Here is a 12370-nt window from a genome sequence, read left to right on the forward strand (position 1 = left end):
AGAAGTGGTGAAAAGAGATACCTTTGTCTTTTCCTTTGTCTTAGGAGAAAACTTTTAATTTTTTTAAACTATTAATTATGGTATAATATTCAGTTCAGTTCAGTTGCTCAGTCGTGTCTGACTCTTTGCGACCCCATGAATCGCAGCACGCCAGGCCTCCCTGTCCATCACCAACTCCAGGGGTCCACCGAAACCCATGTCCATTGTGTCGGTGATGCCATCCAACCATCTCATCCTCTGTCGTCCCCTTCTCCTGCCCTCAATCTTTCCCAACATCAGGGTCTTTTCAAATGAGTCAGCTCTTCACATCAGGTGGCCAAAGTATTGGAGTTTCAGCTTCAACATCAGTCCCTCCAGTGAACACATATTCAGTTCAGTTCAGTTCAGTTCAGTTCAGTGGCTCAGTCGTGTCCGACTCTGCGACCCCATGAATCGCAGCACGCCAGGCCTCCCTGTCCATCACCATCTCCCGGAGTTCACTCAGACTCACGTCCTTCGAGTCAGTCATGCCATCCAGCCATCTCATCCTCAGTCGTCCCCTTATCCTCCTGACCCCAATCCCTCCCAGCATCAGACTCTTTTCTAATGAGTCAACTCTTCGCATGACGTGGCCAAAGTACTGGAGCTTCAGCTTCAGCATCATTCCTTCCAAAGAAATCCCAGGGTTGACCTCTTTCAGAATGGACTGGTTGGATCTCCTTGCAGTCCAAGGGACTCTCAAGAGTCTTCTCCAGCACCACAGTTCAAAAGCATGAATTCTTCGGTGCTCAGCCTTCTTCACAGTCCAACTCTCACATCCATACATGAACACATATTATGGTGGCTCAAATGGTAAAGAATATGCCTGCAATTCAGGATAGCTGGGTTCAGTCCCTCGGTTGGGAAGATCCCCTGGTGAAGGGAATAGCAACCTACTCCCCATAGACAGAGGACTCTGACACGCTATGGTCCATAGGGTTGCAAAGAGTCAGACACAACTGAAGAGACCTAGCAGGTGAACATGAAATATTTCTCTATTTATTTAGTTTTTCATTGATTTTGTTCATCAGAGTTGTGTAGTTTTCCTCATATAGGTCTTGTGTATATTTTATTAGATTTATACCTAAGTATTACATTTTTGAGGGATGCTAATGTAAATGATGGACTTCTCTGGTGGCTCAGACAGTAAATCGTCTGTCTACAATGCAAATGATACTGGGGATTTTTAAATTTCAAATTCTACTTCATTGTTTATATATATAAAAATGATTATTGTATATTAAGCATTTATCCTGCTTGTATAATTTTTATCATCTCCAGGTTTTTTTTGTCAGTTCTTTGGGATATTCTACGTAGACCATGTTATCTGCAGATGAAGATGGTATTGTCTCCTTTCTAACTTGGAGAACTTTTATTTTCTTGCGTACTGCATTAGTAATAAATACTTCCAACAAAATGTTAAAAAGGAGTAGTATGAGGAGACATCCTTTCCTAGTACCTGATCCTATTGGGAAAGCTTCTTCTGGGTTTTCACCATTTAGGATGATGTAAGCTGTAGGTTTCTTAGATCAGGTTAAGGACATTCTCTATTCCTTTCCCTGAGAGATTTTTATTATAATGAGTATGAGATTTTTGTCAAATGCTATTTCTACATTTATTGATATGATCATTTTATTTTTATCTTTTAAGTCTCTTGATGTGGTCTGTGCTAAGCTGCTTTAGTCATGTAGGACTCTTTGCAACCCCATGGACTGTAGCCCACCAGGCTCCTCTGTCCATGGGATTTCCCAGGCAAGAATACTGGAGTGGGTTGCCATGCCCTCCTCCAGGGGATCTTCTTGACCCAGGGATCAAAGCTGCATCTTGATTATATTACTTTTAAAATGTTTAACCAGCTTTTAAACCTGGGATAAATCCCACCTGGTTTTGGTGTGTAATTCTTTTTATAAATTTTTGGGAATGTTGACATTTAAGAATCTGTATTTGCAGCCTGGCTGATTACTATCTTATATCCATGAGCACAATGTCATTTTTAAGACTATAAAGTGGAAGCCAAATCCATCATTACTTCAATTTTATTTTTTTTTCCTTTAATTTCTTGCTTCTATAATTCATTCACTGTTCAACGTACTGTCCTATCTTCTCATTTGGTTTCTTTTCCCTACACATAGAAACACCTGTTGGTCAGGCCTACCTCTATTGTTCTTCTTGTTCCTGTAGATCACAGTCTGCAGAGAGACATACAAGCCTATCCTTAGGCTGGGCATCAATGAAACAGCTCCATTCCAAACTCTGTGGAATGTGAAGGGTTTTAAAAAATTATATTTATACTCAAAATTGACAAAATTATTCAGTGTAAACTTTTTGGATAATATAAAACATTATTACATTCTAGAAGGAGCATTGGAGGAATTGGGAAGACAGGTAAATAGCATATATATGTTAAAGCTTTCTGAATTAAAGCATTATTATTTGATCATAAGAATACTGAAAAAGAAAAAAAAATCATTTAAAGTGGACACATGTAGAATTTCTTTCTTAAATTGGAGGATTCATATGTATACTTAAGGAATAGAATCCACACATGAACAATATACAAATTCTGTGTATATATATATGGTAGCTCCCTGGTAGCTCAGCTGCTAAAGAATCTTCCTGCATTGCAGGAGACCCTAGTTCAGTTCCTGGGCGAGGAAGATCCACTGGAGAAGGGATAGGCTACCCATTCCAGTATTCATGTGCTTCTCTTGTGGCTCAAAGAATCCACCTGCAACGTGGGAGACATGGGTTCAATCTTTGGGATGGGAAGATCCCCTGGAGGAGGACATGGTAACCCACTCCAGTGTTCTTCCCTGGAGAATCCCCATGGACAGAGGAGCCTGGCGGGCTACAGCCCATGGGGTCACAAAGAGTCAGAAATGACTGAGTGAATAAGCACAGAATGGCATATATGTAAGCATATGTATCAGAGAAGGCGATGGCACCCCACTCCAGTACTCTTGCCTGGAAAATCCCATAACTGGAGGAGCCTGGTAGGCTGCAGTCCATGGGGTCGCGAAGAGTTGGATACGACTGAGTGACTTCACTTTCACTTTTCACTTTCATGCATTGGAGGAGGAAATGGCAACCCACTCCAGTGTTCTTGCCTGGAGAATCCCGGGGACGATGGAGCCTGGTGGGCTGCCATCTATGGGGTCGCACAGAGTCGGACACGACTGAAGCAACTTAGCAGGAGCAGCAGCAGCAGCAAGCATATGTATATGTATATATATATGTGTGTACATATGTACATATATGTGTGTGTGTGTGTGTGTGTGTGTGTATATATATATATATATATATATTCCCAGGAAAATAGGTATCAATTATTGGTTGACTTCAACTTCTTTTCCTAATTCTGGAAAGAGATTTCCACTTTGAGCATAGTGTTCAGTGAATTCATAATTGAACAGTTGACCTCCTGGGTTCATGTTCTTGAACATGTCTCAGCATAGGCTGGAATATTAAGTGCCTGAATTAATGCTCTTCATTTTGTCCTTAATCTGATTTAAATGCATTCTGTTTTTATTGGAATAAAAATGTGTCACTACTTACTGAGTATGTCACTCTGAAACTGCAGCCTGGGTGATATTCATTTTCAGCTGAAAACAATCCAGCTCTTTTGGGCATGGAGAGGCAGCTTGTCCTCTTGTAACCATGGAGACCTGTGCTAGGTTTAGGCCTTCAACTTGTGTGCTCCGTATCAAAAGAAAGTAGCTTTGAGAAGATCACAGAAGTCACCCTGTGGCCTGTAGGAAGAGCAGTGGTAGACAATGCACACCAGAAATTGCAGATTCACACACTTTAGGTTTAGTTCTGATATGCAATGCTGTAGATCAGCTCTTCTCAAGATTAGTACAAAACACAATGCAAACAAATAGAACAGTTATAGCAATTTTTTCAAGGAAGTACATTTAAAAAGTGCGTTGATTTCTTTCCTAATATAAAGTCACTATCTGCAAACCAATAAACTCTTCAAACCAGTTTCATTTTAAAATAAAGTCCTTTTCATGTGTTACAAGTCACCGTACGATTTCACTCCTGCTATCATTTCTGCTTCCCCTTGTTTTTTGACCTCACATCTACTCTTGCCTCTGTGTGCAGGGCTTTTTACCTGGCTGTTTACACGGCTCATCTCCCCTCTACTATCATCAGTCTTTGTCTCAAATATCTATACACCTGACCTCTCAATTCCTACCATACTCCTTCTAGAATGTAAGCCTCTAGTGGGAAATACTGTATCTGTTTTACTGACTACCTTATCTTCAGCACTTCCAACAGTGCCTGTCATATGATAGATGTTCATAAATATTTGTTGATTAACTGGATGAAAGAAGTTAATATCACAATTGAACTTTGATTGTAATTATAATACTGTGCAATCAGGTTAAAGAAAAATTCACCAATTTTCCAAGATTTTTCAAACATTGTATTGTTAAGACAACAAAAAGTGATGGTAAAAATAACTTTGAAATAGTTAATGACTCTGACCTGTATTAATATAATTTGGCTAGAAAAACTAGCCATCCAAAATAATTCACTAGACAGGTAACAGAATAAACTTGGTTTAATTATGCCAGATCTTTTAAAGTTACTATGAAAATATGACAAATTCCAGTGTTTTAAAATATCTGCAACAGAGACCATAATTTTATGCTTGTGGATATTTCCACCTAATCCAATTCCTCCTCTTTTTCAACTTTAGCTTTCTGAGAATTTTATTATTTCTCTTATAGTCACAGAAATTAACTCAGATATCCAGTCTTACAACTTTGACATCTCTAATTTTCTTGTCTTTACTCAGGCCCTGTTCTCTATTAAATTGTTCATTAAATCCTCTATGTCTCAGTTTGTGGCAGAAATTGCTATTTACATAACCTGATATACATTAAAAATCCCAATTTCAGTTTCTGCCTGCATTAACTGGACTATATTACCCAGATTTCCCTTTAGCTAAGGTTGGTCACATAGCCAAGTTCACAACTGAGATGTCATTGGAAATTTGGGGTGCCTTCCATGAAGGTTGCTTAAAGGAAGCTGACTCAGAGTAGAGGACATTCTTTTTTTGAACTTCTACTTTGTTATCCAGGCCTGGAATGGAGATGCTATGATGGAGATACAGTCATCATCTTTGGAAAACTTAAGATAGGAGCCATACAAGAATGGTAGAATGGAGAGTTAGGGTCCTTTGAAGACTCCTTAAAGTTACTGTGTTAATTCTTGGGCATTCCTAATGCTCATCTTTTAAATGAGAGACAGATGAACTTCTATCATGGGCTTACTGTCCTTATTTTACATTGCTGTTACTCCACTCATTTAATTGCAATCCTGATAATGTACTTCACACATAATCCTTTTCATTTTGTTGTCATCTTTCCACTGGACAATTGTAATAGGTTTCTAGTTGGTCTCACTGCATTCAATTCTTCATAATGGCCAGGTTGATTTTTCTTAATTTTGATTCTTATAGTGTTGTCAGCTCAAAAGCCTTCAATAGCTTATGTTTGCTAACATAATAACACCATATACCTTCATCTAACACTTAACATTTTCCATATTGTTGGATTAACCTATCTTGCACCTTAGCTTTCTCTATTCCTTCCATTTGCCCTACTTATTAACCACAGTGAGCTATGCTTTTTATAGACCACTGCCTAACAACTCTCCCATAACTAGAGCCTTTCTGACCAACTCTAGCCATGCCCATTCCTCTCTCTATTATCTGTATTTTTCCTGTAGTACTTATCATATTCTAAGTAACATTATAGTTATTGATGTACAATTCTTGTGAGAGTAGTAGTTTTTTTTTTTTTTTTAAATTTTGGATATGCTAAGATGATGCTGTGAAAGTGCAGCACTCAATATGCCAGCAAATTTGGAAAACTCAGCAGTGACCACAGGACTGGAAAAGGTCAGTTTTCATTCCTATCCCAAAGAAAGACAATGTCAAAGAATGCTCAAACTACCACAGAATTGCACTCATCTCACACTCTAGTAAAGTCATGCTCAAAAATCTCCAAGCCAGGCTTCAGCAATACATGAACCGTGAACTTCCTGATGTTCAAGCTGGTTTTAGAAAAGGCAGATGAACCAGAGATCAAATTGCCAACATCCGCTGGATCATGGAAAAAGCAAGAGAGTCCCAGGAAAACATCTATTTCTGTTCTATTGACTATGCCAAAGCCTTTGACTGTGTGGATCACAATAAATTGTGGAAAATTCTGAAAGAGATGGGAATATCAGACCACCTGACCTGCCTCTTGAGAAACCTGTATGCAGGTCAGGAAGCAACAGTTAGAAGTGGACATGGAACAACAGACTGGTTCCAAGTAGGAAAAGGAGTGCGTCAAGGCTGTATATTGTCACCCTGCTTATTTAACTTCTATGCAGAGTACATCATGAGAAACGCTGGGCTGGAAGAAGCACACGCTGGAATGAAGATTGTGGGAGAAATATCAATAGCCTCAGATATGCAGATGACACCACCCTTATGGCAGAAAGTGAAGAGGAACTAAAAAGCCTTTTGATGAAAGTGAGAGGAGAGTGAAAAAGTTGGCTTAAATCTCAACATTCAGAAAGCTAAGATCATGACTTCTGGTCCCATAACTTCATGGGAAATAGATGGGAAAACAGTGGAAAAAGTGTCAGACCTTATTTTTTGGGGTGCCAGAATCACTGCAGATGGTGATTGCAGCTATGAAATTAAAAGACGCTTAGTCCTTGGAAGGAAAGTTATGACCAACCTAGATAGCATATTCAAAAGCAGAGACATTACTTTGCCAAATAAGGTCCATCTAGTCAAGGCTATGGTTTTTCCTGTGGTCATGTATGGATGTGAGAGTTGGACTGTGAAGAAAGCTGAGCGCTGAAGAATTGATGCTTTTGAACTGTGGTGTTGGAGAAGACTCTTGAGAGTGCCTTGGACTGCAAGGAGATCCAACCAGTCCATCCTAAAAGAGATCGGTCCTGGGTATTCATTGGAAGGACTGATGCTGAAGCTGAAAGTCCAATACTTTGGCTATCTCATGCGAAGGGTTGACTCATTGAAAAAGACTCTGATGCTTGGATGGATCAGGGGCAGGAGGAGAAGGGGACGACAGAGGATGAGATGGCTGGATGGCTTCACCAACTCGATGGACCTGAGTTTGGCTAAACTCTGGATTTGGTGATGAACAGAGAGGTCTGGCATGCTGTGATTCATGGGGTCGCAGAGTCAGACACGACTCAGTGACTGAACTGAACTGATAGACTCTCATACATGAATGCTCAAGAAATAATTTTGATGGTTGGATAATGGATCAATAGATAGATACTGGCAATGAAGTTCCTCACTTCACTTTGGACACTGATTCCAGCACTGGAAAATCTATTTTTTTAGGGGCTTTTAATTCTTAGTTATTGCTTTTACTCTATTTCACTGTGATTCCTAAATAATTTTCTGAGATAAACAGCAACTGAATGTTTATGAAGTTTACTTTTCTTCTCTGTGGAAAACACCATTACACTGAAAAGAATGTACTAATACATGCTGTCTGTTTGCTTCTGTTGAAAGAAAAAGATGAAGTGTCAAGAAGAAAGGTGAAATTGAGACATGTGCCTGATTTTCCAAAGACCATTATGGATTCTCAGTACTTTTGATTTGTTACTTAGAAAAAAAAAAGTTTTTTAGTTATCATTCCTTGAATAAGAAATAGGGCATTTCTTCATCTTATCAAATCCTTTATTTTCCCACTTGCATAGTTACATCCATATGATTTACCTATAACTCAATATTTATAGTAACTGGTACCTACATGACACATTAGAGACAGTCAGAGGAATCCAGACTCATCTAGTCTTCAGAATAACCTGGTGAAGTAAAGAAGGAAGAAATTTATATCCACATTTATGAAAGAAAACTGGAATTCTGAGAGATTGTGATTTATCTCAAGTCACATACATGCAAGTGACAAATGACTCAAGTGTTTTGATTTCTAGAGTCTTCCTTTGCACTTCTACTTTCTTATTCAAGTCTGCAGTGGAGATATTCTTTCTTTTTTCTTGATAATTTTCAAAAGAAATGATTACATAACCAATTAGTCTAGATTAATCAGATTTGTGCATATAAAATATATCTGCTTATACATATAATAATAAGCAAATAACATGTCCTGCTTTTTTATTTCTTCTTTTCTCACTCTTTCCTGATCTTGCCTTTTGTCACCCTTTCTATCTCCTACTGTCTATATTCCTGGTTCCATGGACCATGGATCTGTCACATGGACCACAGCAAAAGCTAATATGTATATCTCCATTTCTGTCCTTGCCTCATTTGGGTTTATTCTCTAGGCAACAAGGATCATTATAAATAAGTCATTATAAAGGTAGATTATTTAAAATATTTCTCTGTACACAGTGATCACTTTAAATAAGCCAGGTCATGTCATTCCTTTGGTTAAAGTCCTCCCAAGATTTATGGTTGCCAGAGTAAATACAGAACATTCAGTTAATTTTGATTTTTCAGGTAAAGAATACATAATTTAGAAGTATGTCCCAAGTATTGCATGTAGCATACTTGTAATAAAATTATTCAGATAATTTTTTAGTGTATGTATTCCACAGAACATGTTTATGCTAAAATATATATTTATTGTTTATCTGAAAGTGATATTTAAATGGTGTCTTTTTATTTGCTTGATCTGGCCATTCCGTGTGGGTCCTACTCTCTGAGAATACAAGCAGACTACTTACTATAGACTACAACCTTCTATGTGGAAGGCCTCCCTAACCTCCCTGCCTTTGTCTCTTATTACTCCCACCTCCTCCTTGATTTTTTTTTTCCTAACAGGTCAGACACTTCTGTTGTAAAGCCTTTGTTCTGACTGCTCCTCCTGCCTGGAAGAACCTATCCTACTCTAAATAATACTGCAAACCATCCTTGCAGAGCATTCCTGATCCACGTGTTCTGTTCTACGTGCTCATCTCCTTCTAGTATCTATGTTTCTTGGATTTATTGTTTATATTCTCTCCCTTTCCTCACTCGAAAGATTTACAGATGCAGAAATCTGTGTTTATCATTGTGCTCCAACCACCTAAAAGGTGCCTGGCACATAGAAGGCATTCAATTAATATTTGTTGAATGAATTACTAATAAAATAAAGGGAGGAAAGAAATGCAAATCAAAAATTGATAGCATTCTTTTTTGCAATAGAATGTAGGTAATTACTGATCAAAAATAAAAGCTAAAATGTATTCTGTTTACAGCCTATTCAAAAACTTATTGGTGAGAAGATACATTCTTATGGAAGATAAATACAGACCAATTTTTTTTCCATTAAATGTGATGAATGCCAGTCTGGAGACTGCTATTGCCTAAGTGCATCATTCTTTTGTTACATGTTGTTTTCTGTTGGCTTTTTAGAACTGAAGTGTTTCTGGATGGTTTTATTGATGTTAGTAAAATTAAAAAAAAAATGTTCAAATGAAGAAAAGAGAACAATGAAGTTGTTTGACATTTCCACTGTAATCTCCTGTTTAGAAGGGTCAACATTATTTTTCTGGGCAAGCATAGCAGAACAATCTGTACTAAAAGTTGCAGCTTTCAGGAAGCCCATTCTGTGCTCAAATATATTTCTACCCAGTAAAATATTATCTCATTCGTGTCCTAGATTTTAGGTCTCAGTTCTAAAGATTAGACAAGTTTCTTTTAAAAGCTTCGCTTCAGTTCAGTTCAGTTCATTCACTCAGTCGTGTCTGACTCTTTGCGACCCCATGAATTGCAGCACACTAGGCCTCCCTGTCCATCACCAACTCCTGGAATTCACTCAAACTCACCTCCATCGAGTCAGTCATGCCATCCAGCCATCTCATCCTTGGTCGTTGCCTTCTCCTCCTGCCCCCAATCCCTCCCAGCATCAGAGTCTTTTCCAATGAGTCAACTCTTCGCATGAGGTGGCCAAAGTACTGGAGTTTCAGCTGTAACATCATTCCTTCCAAAGAAAACCCAGGACTGATCTCCTTCAGAATGGACTGGTTGGATCTCCTTGCAGTCCAAGGCACTCTCAAGAGTCTTCTCCAACACCACAGTTCAAAAGCATCAATTCTTCGGTGCTCAGCCTTCTTCACAGTCCAACTCTCACATCCATACATGACTACTGGGAAAACCATAGCCTTGACTAGACAGACCTTATTTGGCAAAGTAATGTCTCTGCTTTTGAATATGCTATCTAGGTTGGTCATAACTTTCCTTCCAAGGAGTAAGTGTCTTTTAATTTCATGGCTGCAATCACCATCTGCAGTGATTTTGGAGCCCAGAAAAATAAAGTCTGACACTGTTTCCACTGTTTCCCCATCTATTTGCCATGAAATGTTGGAACTGGATGCCATGATCTTTGTTTTCTGAATGTTGAGCTTGAAGCCAACTTTCTCACTCTCCTCTTTCACTTTCATCAAGAGGCTTTTTAGCTCCTCTTCACTTTCTGCCATAAGGGTGGTGTCATCTGCATATCTGAGGTTACTGATATTTCTCCCCGCAATCTTCATTCCAGCTTGTGCTTCTTCCAGCCCAGAGTTTCTCATGATGTACTCTGCATAGAAGTTAAATAAGCAGGGTGACAATATACAGCCTTGATGCACTCCTTTTCCTATTTGGAACCAGTCTGTTGTTCCATGTCCAGTTCTAACTGTTGCTTCCTGACTTGCATATAGGTTTCTCAAGAGGCAGGTGAGGTGGTCTGGTATTCCCATCTCTTTCAGAATTTTCCACAGTTTATTGTGATCCACAGAGTCAAAGGCTTTGGCATAGTCAAGAAAGCAGAAATAGATGTTTTTCTGGAACTCTCTTGCTTTTTCCATGATCCAGTGGATTTTGGCAATTTGATCTCTGGTTCCTCTTACAAAAAAAATTTACGTTTTCTAATTTTATTGATTTGATTTTTCTCCCTTTGTTTCTTGATGAGTCTGCCTAATGGTTTGTCAATTTTATTTATCCTTTCAAAGAACTAGCTTTTGGCTTTGTTGATTTTTGCTATGGTCTCTTTTGTTTCTTTTGCATTTATTTCTACACTAATTTTTAAGATTTCTTTCTACTAACCCTGGGGTTTTTCATTTCTTCCTTTTCTAGTTGCTTTAGGTGTAGAGTTAGATTATTTATTTGACTTTTTTCTTGTTTCTTGAGGTATGCCTGTATTGCTATGAACTTTCCCCTTAGCACTGCTTTTACAGTGTTCCACAGGTTTTGGGTTGTTGTGTTATCATTTCATTCGTTTCTATGCAGGCCAATATCACTGATGAACATAGATGCAAAAATCCTTAATGATATTCTAGCAATCAGAATCCAAAAACACATTAAAAAGATGACCACCACCATGACCAAGTGGGCTTTACCCCAGGGATGCAAGGATTCTTCAATATCCACAAATCAATCAATGTAATACACCATATTAACAAATTGAAAAATAAAAGCCATATGATTATCTCAACAGATGCAGAGAAAGCCTTTGACAAAATTTAACATCTGTTTATGATAAAAACTCTCCAGAAAGCAAAATAGAAGGAATATAACTCAACATAATAAAAGCTATATATGACAAACCCACAGCAAACATTATCCTAAATGGTGAAAACTTGAAAGCATTTCCCCTAAAGTCAGGAACAAGACAAGGGTGCCCACTTTCACCATTACTATTCAATATAGTTTTGAAAGTTTTGGCCACAGTAATCAGAGCAGAAAAAGAAATAAAAGGAATCCAAATTGGAAAACAAGAAGTTAAACTCTCTCTGTTTGCAGATGACATGATCCTCTACATAGAAAACCCTAAAGACTCCACCAGAAAACTACTAGAGCTAATCAATGAATATAGTAAAGTTGCAAGATATAAAACTCAACACACAGAAATCCCTTGCATTCCTATACACTAATAATGAGAAAATAGAAAGAGAAATTAAGGAAACAATTCCATTCACCATTGCAACGAAAAGAATAAAATACTTAGGAATATATCTACCTAAAGAAACTAAAGACCTATATATAGAAAACTATAAAATCAAAGAGGACACTAACAGATGGAGAAATATACCATGTTCATGGATTGGAAGACTCAATATAGTGAAAATGAATATACCCCCCAAAGCAATTTATAGATTCAATGCAATCCCTATCAAGCTACCAAAGGTATTTTTCTCAGAGCTAGAACAAATAATTTCACAATTTGTATGGAAATACAAAAAAAAATCTTCGAATAGCCAAAGCAATCTTGAGAAAGAAGAATGAAACTGGAGGAATCAAGCTGCCTGACTTCAGGCTCTACTCCAAAGCCAGTCATCAAGACAGTATGGTACTGGCACAAAGACAGAAATATAGACCAATGGAACA

This window comes from Oryx dammah, unplaced genomic scaffold (assembly GCF_014754425.2).
Source record: "Oryx dammah isolate SB20612 unplaced genomic scaffold, SCBI_Odam_1.1 HiC_scaffold_3, whole genome shotgun sequence".
In the NCBI taxonomy this organism is placed as follows: Eukaryota; Metazoa; Chordata; class Mammalia; order Artiodactyla; family Bovidae; genus Oryx; species Oryx dammah.